This window comes from Mirounga leonina, unplaced genomic scaffold (genome assembly GCF_011800145.1).
Source record: "Mirounga leonina isolate KUSES-001 unplaced genomic scaffold, KU_Mleo_1.0 Mir_205, whole genome shotgun sequence".
Lineage (NCBI taxonomy): Eukaryota > Metazoa > Chordata > Mammalia > Carnivora > Phocidae > Mirounga > Mirounga leonina.
In genome coordinates this window covers 428,027-441,201 of record NW_023270515.1, presented here as the reverse complement: position 1 = coordinate 441,201, position 13,175 = coordinate 428,027, and positions in this window count along the sequence as shown.

The following is a 13,175-nucleotide window of genomic DNA, read 5'->3' as shown; positions in this document are numbered from 1 at the left end:
TTGTATCCCCATGCCAGCCAGTCACTGGTAGGGTACTCACTCACCCTTTTGAGGGCCTACCCCCCCCCATTTTTGGATGAGGTGTCTTTCATATCTCAGCAGCCAGGAGGATCCTGCAGAGAGGATGCAGTTGTGAGCTGTTGGCAGCTGACGTGCAGAAGACCTGGGGGAGGGACGCCCTGGCCTGGGGGAGCTCTGTTACACTGCCCAGTAGACAGCCAAGGAGAGACATAGAGTAGGCATTTGGAGCTCAGAAAGGAAGTTGGGGTTGGGGAACTAAAGTTAGGAGAGCAGCAGTGTGTATCCTGGTATTTAAAGCCATGAAACCATCCGAGAACAAGTCAGGAGGTAACGTAGATGAGGAAGAGAGTAACTTCAAAAACTGACGCCTCTGGCCCTCAACATTCAAGGGTTGGAAGACGAAGAGGAAGCATGAAGGGAGCTGAGGTGGAGAGACCAGTGGTAGAAGGAAAATCTGGGCAGTAAGGTGTCCCAGAGCACCATGGACACTGCCTGTCTGGAAGGGTGGTGGCCAGGGAAGGGGGCGCTGAGAATGGACCACCTGAGTGGGCAGAAGGGAGGTTACAGGTGAGCTTGGTGAGAACGATCTGAGAAGAGTGATGGGTAGCCAAGCCAGGCCAGAGTCGGCTCTGCAGAGGAGGCGTGCTGAAGCAGGGCACACTGCACACACTGGAGATGAGCTGCTAGTGCTGGAAGGGAGTGTGCCAGGGGCAACGGGTGAAAGGCAGCGAGGAGAGGGGGTGGATGTGAAGAGGCAAGAGCTTGCTCATCATGGCTTTGGATGCCATATCCAAAAGCAGGGATTTCCGGCAACGGGAGAAGTCACTGGAAGGATTTTAAGGAGAGAATAAACATGGTGGGATTTGTATCTTATTCTGGAAAAATGTTATGCCCTTGTATGTGGATTCGTGTGCCTACACTGCACACCCTTTTTAAATTCACAGGAAATCATCATGAGGGTGTGTCTCCGTAACTGTACTTCCATTGTATCTTCCTGCAGCTTAGAAGAGTTTTCACCTCTGGAAGTCTCTAAGCCAGCTTGGATACTCACTTTCAATTTCTTTTGACTTTTTTTTTTTTTTTGAGACAATGATGCCAAAATGAGAAAAATTAGAAACTTATTAAAAATTTCTCCCATGAGTTTTAAAATGCTCATTAGCATTTTCTTCCTCATGCATCCAAAGAGATCTTTCTTTGCAAAATGGGTTAAGCATTGCTGTCAGATAGCCCTGTGAGTTTGACATGTGCAATTTTGCCCATATTTTAGCCAGCTGAGTTCAAAACAAGGACCATAATTTCCTGGAAACATCTGGTTCTCTATCCACCATCTGGCATGATCTTGGTAACTCTCAACTGTTATTTTGTGCCATTTTATCAACTTTTATTTATTTTACATTATTCATTCATCTTGGAAAGGAGTCCTTAATGCTTATCAGAACACACTTCTTTCTAGTCTCCTTCCTTTTAAAAACAGTATAGCTCATGTGCACTTTTGTTCTAAGAAAGCAAAAAAATGTTTCATACTTAAGCTCTCAGGCCATGCTGACTTAGTAAAAAAGAGTTTTCTTCAGTATATATTTATTTCCTGAGGACACATTAGACTTTTTTGTTAACCAAATCTTATTGACTTTCTGACTCTTGGTGGGAATATAAATTTGTACAACTGCTTTGGAAAATTTGGCAGAACCTACTAGATCTGACAGTTTAGAAACCCAATACCCTAACAATTCCATTCTGGATGTGTGCCAAACAGGAATGCATACATATGTTCATAAAAAGACAAACACCAGAATATTCATAGTAGCACTGGCCATAATGGCCCCCAACAGGAACATCCAAATGCTCTTCAAAAGTGGAGTAGATAAATTGGTCATGGTATATTCACAAAATGGAATACTATACAGTAAGAAGAATGAATAAAATACAACCACATGCAACAATATGATTGAATCTCTTAAGCATGATATTGGGCAAAGTATATACTATACCATTCCAACTTTATGGCAGTGGAAGTCAGGCTAGTGGCTGTCTTTGGGAAGACTTAGTGGCTGCAAGGGTCACAAAGGAGGATTCTCAGATGATGGTCATGCTCTGTTCTTGATCTGCTTGCTGGCTCCTCAGGTGCATTAACTCTATTAAAGTCCTTCAAATGTATATTTTTGATTTCTTCGTTTTTCTGTATGAATGTCATACTTCAATTAAAGCTCAAAAAGCAGACCAGAAAACATAAAAAGAAATAAGATATTAGGACTGATTCTAAATATACTAATAAAAGTAAATGTGATAAATTTATCCATAAAAGGAAAACACTCTTAAAAAAAAAAAAAAGAAACAGAACATCATGTCTGTATGTCAGAAAAAGCTGTACTTTCTTAGTGGCTTCATGTCAACCCAAGGGATGTTAGATTTCTCAACTACAGTTGAATTCACATCCCTGATTTCATTCCAAAGCACAGAGCACCCAACCTTTTTTCCATTTTGAGGATGCTTCTCTAAGAGATGTATCACAGAGGGGTGCCTGGGTGGCTCAGTCGTTAAGCATCTACCTTCAGCTCAGGTCATGATCTCAGGGTCCTGGGATCGAGCCCTGTGTCAGGCTCCCTGCTCGACGGGAAGCCTGCTTCTCCCTCTCCCACTCCCCCTTCTTGTGTTCCCTCTCTCACTGTGTCTCTCTCTGTCAAATAAATAAATAAAATCTTAAAAAAAGAGAAGAGATGTATCAGAGAAATGGCTCACCTTAGTTATCACCTTTGAACACTGAGCCACTTCAATTTCCCACATGACATCCTCCAGACTTCTCAGTGTTCCCAGTTGTCATCTTTTTCTTGAATCTTGGCACACTGGGTCCACTCCTCACATCCAACCATTAGCCGTAGCCTTGCATCCTTGCTCTTTGCCTGTCCATTCCACCTGGCTTCAGCTCAGCTCCTGCCCAAGAAGGCAAGCTCCTGGAGGACTAGAGTCATTGCTCCTTCATTTGTGTGGCCCTTGGCCCCACAGCCAAGTTCCTGATAGATGCTTGGGAAAAGGTTATTGTGGAATGATATCCCCTGGGTGTCTGTGTTGCAGATAACAGTATTGAACATATTCTATCTCTTAAGAGCATCCTTCTAAAACAGAATCTGTGCAAACTGAATACACAACACTCTTGTGAGTTCTGTGCACAGCACAAGCACAGAAGTGCAGTTTTGAGGCTGGTTTCCCATTTGTATTTTTGAAAATTGTCTCATTTGTTACCTGGAGACCTTCCCACTATGGAGAATTTTAATTGCTGCTCAGACACTCTCAGGTTCCCCTTGATTGCAGCCAGAGGGATTGGATTTGAGTGTGGATTTATGCCCTTGACTACCTTTCCTATGGGGGGGTGGGGTGGGGGAGAAATGTGTCAAGTTCTTTTTCTTTGTAGCCATCAAACTCTTAATTAATCATGACAAGAGTGACATGTTCTCAGCTTCTACCCAAATTGGACCATCTCATGTTTTCTCATTTATTTTGAGCTTCATTTTTCTCATAGAATCTGGTTTCTCTAAACATTAGTATTTATAAACCCATGATATGCTACACATTTGACATATTAATCCCACTGTTATCAAGCTCTCTGAAGATTGAACAAGATCGAATCATTTTGTGATTTAGAAAAGTTCTTTTCTTCCCCCATAGTGCTACATAATTTGACAGGCTTCCTTAAGAATGTCAGTGGGTGCAGAGTTCACATTTGGCATGATTATGCTTCATCCAGAAGAGAGATTTTTCCAGATGGTTTGGAAGGCTAAGGGGCAATATTTGGGAGACCAGGAAAAATTCCCAGCATATAATTTATTGGAAATGCCTGTTAAGTCCTTTTTACAAAATCCTTTTTTCCTTCCGCTTTTGTCCTATTCTGTTATCTGAAGTCTTTTTTTCATGGGACCTAAACCTCTATGCCTTTTGCTGGCCACTTTTAGCACCTCTTAGTGCTGGGGGACCGTATTCCTAATATAGTTTGTTTATTAGATATAATCATGAAATTGCCATTTTTGTAGGCTAAAAACTGTCAAATATCAGCAATTTCATATGGCTTAATCTAAACATTTGTTCTTGTGATTGTGTTTATCCACTCCTTAAACATTTGTACAGCACCTGTCATGTGGCTGACACAGCACTAGGCTGTGACGCTACAGCAGGGAACAAGACACAGCTCTGTCCCCTGAGAGCCTAACGGGGAGAAGCTGCACAAATGTCAGCAATTGTGTACAGAGTGCAAAAGTAACACCATGATTGGGAGCTGGGAGTCATGGCGGGGCACCTGAGTCAGTGCCGGGGGATAGTTGGGGAAAGTGGTGACCCTGGCAAAGAGAGTGGGAGTTGGCCAGCCGAGGGAGAGATACGAGTGTAAGGATAACACCTTGGTTCTAGAATGTTCCAAGGTCTGGGGTGGGAGAGGAGAACAGGACATACTTGGATATGGTGACAAGAGAGAGCCTATGGGGGTGTTGGGGAGCTCTGAGGCTGCAAAGATAAGTGCGGGCTTGTAAACCATGCTATGGTTTTGTAAATTATTCCAAGGGCAATGAGGAGGAGGGCTTTAAACTGAGGCATGGTTAATGCTACTCTGTGTGGTTTGTGGGATTGTGGGAGGGGCAAGAGTTATGACAGGGAAGACCACCAGGATGAAGGCCTGGGTGCACTTTGCCTTTGTTCTGCTGATTTTTTGTTCTTGAGGGGAATTGTTTTCTTTACTTTTGGTGTGAAGACAGAAATCCTGCTGTGATCCTGCAAGTCCACTTCCTGTACAGAGACTGAAACAACAGACCAGCCAGGCATGGCAAGAGAAAGGACCTCTGATGGGCCATGCTGTCTCTTGTGGGAGCTGCATAGGGCAGTTCAGGGGCAGCTTGTCCCGGGCAAGTGTTCTGGGCACAGCAAGGATGGCAAGTTATTGTCTTGGGCTTGGAAGTCACACAGAAATTCCAAGACACAGGCCAGTGCCCCCAGGACAGAGTCCTTCTTGACTATGTAAAGGAGCTGCAGAAATACACACTTCTGTTCAGAAATGCAAATAGGGAAGAATTACATGTAGATGCAGCAGAACACCTTATTTTGGAGAATTAGCCCAATATTTTGGAGGGGAAGGAGAATAGGGCATAGGCAGAGAGACCTGCTTAAATACTTAGTCCAACTGCTGCTTTCGTTTATAATTTAATATTAAAATCTAAGTCTCTAAAGCACATAAATTTATCTGATCCTGTACAGTGCTTTGGCTACAGCCCCTCGCCCCCTGTTATTTTTCCAAGCTGGTCTAAATTTTCCACGTTGTTGGAAACACTGGTTATCCTGTGGCCTTCAAGAACATCTTACATTAAAGCCAGTCACACTGAGTTATGGTTTTTCCATCAACTAAACCTTTTCACCAAATTGCCCATGGCTGAAACTATTTTCTGATAGATAAATATTTTCAAAGTTCCACTGTCAAGCCCAGTTTAGAAATGTCAAGTTCGTAATGACTGTACCCACCAGTGTCTCTTCCTCCCTATGGCACTTTTTTTTTTTTGCCAGAGCAACAAATTTGGGGGGGAAAAGTAGAGATCGCATATTAAAATGAAATTCCAAAGAAAGAAACAATGTTTTCTTTGTAATAATTTACAGTTATTCAAAGAAGTATCCTGATACTCTTTTTTTTTTTTTTAAGATTTTATTTATTTGACAGAGAGAGAGAGAGAGAGGGAACACAAGCAGGGGGAGTGGGGGAGGGAGAAGCAGACTCCCTGCGGAGCAGGGAGCCCGATGTGGGGCTCGATCCCAGGACCCTGGGATCATGACCTAAGCCGAAGGCAGGCTCTTAATGACTGAGCCACTCAGGCACCTCCATCTAATACTCTTTTATTTTAAAATCACACCCACCCTTCGGTTCAAATCCAGCTCTTGTGCCCCTGGCTGTTAAGACTTGGTATGAACAACTTAAAGCAGCAAGAAATACAGTTTAAATTCCTCAGAGAAGTGACGTGGAGTCTAAAAAGTTTGAGGATCCTCATCTGTTTGATAAAGTGTAAAGAAGGGATAGGGATGCGGGGGCGGAGCAAGATGGCAGAGGAGTAGGAAACCTGGACTTTGTCTGGTCCTAGGAATTCAGCTGGATAGGGATCAAACCATTCTGAACACCTATGAACTCAACAGAAGATCGAAGAAAAGAATAGCAACAACTCTCTGAACAGAAAAGCGACCACTTTCTGGAAGGTAGGGCGTGCAGAGAAGTGAATCCGAGGTGATATTCGGGAGGATAGACGGTGGGGGAGGGGGCCTCCGTCAGCCACTTCTGGCAAGTGATAGAGCCGCGGAGCACAAAATCGGAACTTGTAGAAGTCGCCTCCGCTCAGGGATGTCGCTCCAGTGGCTAAGCAGGGGGTGGAACCCTGGTGGGACAGTGTGGTCTTAGGCCCCTTGGGGTCACAGGAAGACCGGGGGTGCCTGAGTGTGGCAGAGCTCCCAGGGATCGGAGCGGGGAAGCCGGCTGCAGAGACAGAGCCGAGGTGCGGGCTCTCAGCTCGGGGTTGCCATAGACCGTGATCTGCAGCACAGTCGGGCCACTGCTCCTCCAGTGGGGACCCAACAAGCGGCAGATCCGGGGAGACTCACCTTCCTCCCCAGGGAGGAGCAGCGCGGGAGCGCACCGCAGGGATCTGCTGGGTTTGGAGACTCCACACCAAGTCGGGTGCCAGAGATAGAAACGAGTGGTCACAGGCCGGGTGAGTATGGAGTGTGGCCGGAGACCGGGGAGACGGGAGTGACTGACGGCTTTTCTCTGGGGGCTCACTGAGGAGCGGGGCCCCAAGTTCTCAGCTCCTCCGAGGCAGAGATTGGGAGGCCACCATTTTCACTCTCCGCCTCCAAAGCTGTATGGAAAGCTTGCAGGGAACAAAAGCTCCCGAGAGCAAACCCAAGCAGATTACTTAGCCTACACCAGGCAAGGGTGGGCAATTCTGGCTCCAGCAAAGACATTTGGGAACCACGGCAACAGGCCCCTCCCCAGAAGATCAGCGAGAACAGCCAGCCAAGACCAAGTTTACCGATCCATGAGAACGGCAGAACTCCAGCTCCAGGGGAATATTGCACATAGAATCCATGGCTTCTTTACCATGATTCTTTAGTCTTTCAAAGTTAATTTTTTTTAACTGTATTTTTTTTTGAATTTTTCTTTTTCCCTTTTTCAACCAACATCTTATCAATCCCTTTTTTAAGAAATCTTTTTTATTTTTCATTTTTAGAGTCATATTCTATCCCTTCATAGTAGTTAACCTTATTTTTGGTATATATATATAAGTTGTTCTCTCCTTAAAATTTTGAGATACAGTTTCTTATAACAGACCAAAATATACCCTAAATCTCTAGTGTATGGCTTTGTTCTAGTCTCCTGCCTGATCACATTCTCTCCCTTTTATTTTTTAATCCTCTTCTTTCTTTTTTCAACCAACTTTTATCTTATCAATTCCTTTTATAAAATCTTTTATAATTTTCATCTTTACAGTCATATTCCATCCCTTCATCGTATTAACCCTTATTTTTGTACATATATAAGTTTTTCTTTCTTTAAAATTTTGCGAGGCACTTTCATCTAACAGACCAAAATACACCCAAAATCTAATGTATGGCACTGATCTATGCACCAGCCTGATCATATTTGATAATATTCTGTTTTTTGTTTTGTTTTGTTTTGTTTTTGTTTGTTTTTATCTTTCTCTTTTCCTATTCTTTTTTTTTTCCGTTTTCTTTTTTCTTCCTTTCCCTTTCTTTTCCCCTGGTTTCAGGTCTTTTCTGATTTGTTTAGTGTATATTTTCTGGGGACGTTGTTACCCTGTTAACATCTTGTTCCCTCATTCATCTATTCTCCTCTGGACAAAATGACAAGATGGAAAAAAATCACCTCAAAAAAAAAGAACAAGAGGCAGCACCGACTACCAGGGACCTAATCAACATTAGTAAGATGTCGGAACTAGAGTTCAGAATGACGATTTTAAAGATAATAGCTGGGCTTGAAAAAAGCATGTAAGAAATTAGAGAAACCCTTTCTGGAGAAATAAAAGAACTAAAATCTAACGAAGTTGAAATAAAAAAGGCTATTAATGAGGTGCAATCAAAAATGGAGGCTCTAACTGCTAGGATAAATGAGGCAGAAGAGAGAATTAGTGATATAGAAGACCAAATGATGGAAAATAAAGAAACTGAGAAAAAGAGAGATAAACAACTACTGGATCACGAGGACAGAATTAGAGAGATGAGAGATACCATAAGATGAAACAACATTAGAATAATTGGGATCCCAGTAAAAGAAGAAAGAGAGAGAGGGGCAGAAGATATGTTGGAACAAATTAGCAGAGAACTTCCCTAATTTGGGGAAGGAAACTGACATCAAAATCCAGGAGGCACGGAGGTCCCTTCTCAATATCAATAAAAATAGGTCAACACCCTGACATCTAATAGTAAAACTTATGAGTCTCAGAGACAAAGAGAAAATCCTGAAAGCAGCTCGGGACAAGGGATCTGTAACCTACAATGGTAGAAACATTCGATTGGCAACAGACCTATCCACAGAGACCTGGCAAGCCAGAAAGGACTGGCCTGATATATTCAGAGCACTAAATGAGAAAATATGCAGCCAAGAATACTATATCCAGCTAGGCTGTCATTGAACATAGAAGGAGAGATAAAAAGCTTCCAGGACAAACAAAAACTAAAGGAATTTGCAAACACTAAGCAGCCCTACAAGAAATATTGAAAGGGGTCCTCTAAGCTAAGAGAGAGCCTAAAAGTAACATAGACCAGAAAGGAACACAGACAATATACAGTAATAGTCACCTTACAGGCAATACAAGGGCACTAAATTCATATCTTTCAGTAGTTACCCTGAATGTAAATGGCTAAATGCCCAATGAAAAGACACAGGCTATCAGATTGGATAAAAAAACAAGACCCATCGATATGCTGTCTCAATAGATGCAGAAAAAGCATTTGACAAGGCACAGCATCCTTTCTTGATTAAAACTCTTCGGAATATAGGGATAGAGGGTACATACCTCAATATCATAAAAGCCATCTATGAAAAACCCACAGCGAATATCATTCTCAATGGGGAAAAACTGAGAGCTTTCCCCCTAAGGTCAGGAACACAACAGGGATGTCCACTATCACCACGGCTATTCAACTAGTAATAGAAGTCCTAGCCACAGCAATCAGACAACAAAAAGAAATCAAAGCCATCCAAATCGGCAAAGAAGAAGTCAAACTCTCACTCTTTGCAGACGATATGATACTTTATGTGGAAAACCCAAAAGACTCCACCCCAAAATTGCTAGAACTCATACAGGAATTCACTAAAGTGGCAGGATAGAAAATCAGTGCATAGAAATCAGTGGCATTCCTATACACCAACAACAAGACAGAAGAAAGAGAAATTAAGGAGTAGATCCCATTTACAATTGCACCCAAAACCATAAGATACCTAGGAATAAATCTAACCAAAGAGGCAAAGAATCTGCACTCAGAAAACTATAAAATACTCATGAAAGAAATTGAGGGAGACACAAAGAAATGGAAAAACGTTCCATGCTCATGGATTGGAAGAACAAATATTGTGAAGATGTCAATGCTACCTAGAGCAATCTACACATTCAATGCAATCCCCATCAAAATACCATCCACTTTTTTCAAAGAAATGGAACAAATAATCCTAAAATTTGTATGGAACCAGAAAAGACCCCGAATAGCCAGAGGAATGTTGAAAAAGAAAAAGCAAAGCTGGCGGCATCACAATTCCAGACTTCCAGCTCTATTACAAAGCTGTCATCATCAAGACAGTATGGTATTGGCACAAAAACAGACACATAGATCAATGGAACAGAATAGAGAGCCCAGAAATGGACCCTCAACTCTATGGTCAACTCATCTTCGACAAAGCAGGAAAGAATGTCCAATGGAAAAAAGACAGTCTCTTCAGCAAATGGTGTTGGGAAAATTGGACAGCCACATGCAGAATGAAACTGGACCATTTCCTTACACCACGCACAAAAATAGACTCCAAATGGTTGAAAGACCTAAATGTGAGACAGGAGTCCATCAAAATCCTAAAGGAGAACACAGGCAGCAACCTCTTCAACCTTAGCCACAGCAACTTCTTCCTAGAAACATCGCCAAGTGCAAGGGAAGCAAGAGCAAAAATGAACTATTGGGACCTCATCAAGATAAAAAGCTTTTGCACAGCAAAAGAAACAGTCAACAAAACCAAAAGACAACCAACAGAATGGGAGAAGATATTTGCAAATGACATATCAGATAAAGGGCTAGTATCCAAAATCTATAAAGAACTTATCAAATTCAACACCCAAAGAGCAAATGATCCAATCAAGAAATGGGCAGAAGACATGAACAGACATTTTTCCAAAGAAGACATCCAAATGGCCAACAGACACATGAAAAAGTGTTCAACATTGCTCGGCATCAGGGAAATCCAAATCAAAACCTCAATGAGATACCAGCTCACACCAGTCAGAATGGCTAAAATTAACAAGACAGGAAATGAAAGATGTTGGTGGGATGCGGAGAAAGGGGAACCCTCCTACACTGTTGGTGGGAATGCAAGCTGGTGCAGCCACTCTGGAAAGCAGTATGGAGGTTCTTCAAAAAGTTGAAAATAGAGCTACCATACGATCCAGGAATTGCACTACTGGGTATTTACCCCAAAGATACAAATGTAGGGATCTGAAGGGGTACGTGCACCCCAATGTTTATAGCAGCAATGTCCTCAATAGCCAAACTGTGTAAAGAGCCAAGATGTCCATCAACAGATGAGTGGATAAAGAAGAGGTGGTATATATATACAATGGAATATTATGCAGCCATCAAAAGGAATGAGATCTTGCCATTTGCAATGACGTGGATGGAACTGGAGGGTATTATGCTGAGTGAAATAAGTCAATCAGAGAAAGACATGTATCATATGACCTCATTTATATGAGGAATTCTTAATATCAGGAAAGAAACTGAGGGTTGTTGGAGTGGTGGGGGGTGGGAGGGATGGGGTGGCTGGGTGATAGACACTGGGGAAGGTATGTGCTATGGTGAGTGCTGTGAATTGTTCAAGACTGTTGAATCACAGACGTGTACCTCTGAAACAAATATACATTATATGTTAAAAAAAAAAAAAAAGAAGAAGAAGACAGCAGGAGGGGAAGAATGAAGGGGCGGAAATCGGAGGTGGAGACGGACCATGGGAGACTATGGACTCTGAGAAACAAACTGAGGGTTCTAGAGGGGAGGGGGGTGGGGGGATGGGTTAGTCCGGTGATGGGTATTAAAGAGGGCACGTTCCTCATGGAGCACTGGGTGTTATATGCAAACAATGAATCATGGAACACTCCATCAAAAACTAATGATGTAATGTATGGTGATTAACATAACTTAATAAAAAAATTTTTTAAAAAAAGGGGTAGGGATAGGTTTTTTTATTGTTGTGTTTTGTTTTTTTTTTAACCAGGAAATACATGCCAGAGTATTTAAAAACTAATATAAATTTGGGCACACATGAAAAGCAACGTATTCTCATCCCGGGATGTACTGCGTGATATATTTTTGTTGTTGTTTCTTTATGGTTTTATTTATCTGATGCCTCCCCTGAGGCGGCATTGCCTTCCTTGGAGGCACTTCTGGCTTCACTGTAACCCCAGCCCCTGGGAAGTCAGCCGATGCACAGAACAGGTATTAAATAAAGGAACAAACTCACGGGTGAGTGAACAGTGAAAGTGGTTCGGGGCAGTGCTCTGGTCACATTATCTCCCAGACAAACTGAATGTTTGTGTCTCTTGCCAGCCCAAATTCTTCTGTTGATGTCTCAAACCCCCGGTGTGGCTGTTTTTGGTGATAGGGCCTTCAGAGAAGTACTTAAGGCTAAATGATGTCAAAAGGGTGGGCCCTGGTCTGATAGGATTAGTGTCCTTATAAGAAGAGACACCAGAGGGGAGCCTGGGTGCATCAGTCAGTTAAGTGTCTGCCTTCAGCTTGGGTCATGATCCCTGGGTCTCACATCCAGCCGCTTGCTCAGTGGGGAACCTGCTTCTTCTCCCAGCCCTTGCTGTCTCTCGCTATCTCTGTCTCCCTCTCAAATAAATAAATAAAATCTTAAAAAAAAAAGAAAGAAGAAGAGACACCAGAGAACTCACTCTCTGTCTCTCTGTGAGCACGCACCAAGGACATGCCACCTGAGGACACAGGGAGGAGGTGGCCACCCGTAAGCCAAAAGGAAAGTTCTCACCAGAAACCCAAACCAGCTGGGATCTAGACGGTGGACTTTCCAGTCGCCAGAAATATGAGAAAATGTATTTCTGTTGTTTAAGCTGCTTGTCTGTGGTATTTTGCTACGGCTGGCTCAGCTGACTAACATACATCCCCCAGTGTTCACCTGGCACGTGGACCCCGGAGTCACTTACCTGTGGTCCTTGTCCGCTGGTCGGTTTGCCACGGTGAGGACTCTTGGGCTCGTGTTTTCTGTAAACCACAAGGAACTCCACTCAGCAGCAGAGCTGATACACCTGGTATCAGGGGCAACGTTCTTCCTTGGATGAGGTCAAGCTCAGGACCAGGGCACCGCAGATGGCTTTTCAGCAGAAAACTGCCAGGTAATTCATGAAAACCGAAGTTCCGTTTTAGTCCTTGGAGTCAGAGTCATGTCGGTCCTCTTGGGAGCTACACCCCCAAGTTCACATCCTGAGCAGTGTAATAACCTGGGAGCAGCCACACTGAATATTATGACTCTTTTAACAATTAAGAAGTCAGAGATGAGTGTGGGGCTGCCTTTTCAAGGTGATGGGACAATGGTTATGTTCTTGGAGTAAAAATATCTTATCCTCTAGCAAATTCATATTCATATTTGTTCTGCCAACAGGTCTGTCTAGGTCTGCTTCTTGGGTGGAAGAGTCTCTGTGGCTCGTGCTGTCCTGCCAGGGTTGTTCTCATCTGGGGGCACAGTTGGTGGAGATGACCCACACCCCCTGGAAGAGTGGGGGCTGTTGGATTCCCACAGGTCCTGTCGGCTTCCTGCCACCTGCTGGTTTTGCTTCTGTCTCTGGTCTGGCTTCCCACGGGGTGGGGGCCTCACACCATGGAGTTCTGTGGAAACTCGGTGCTTCAAA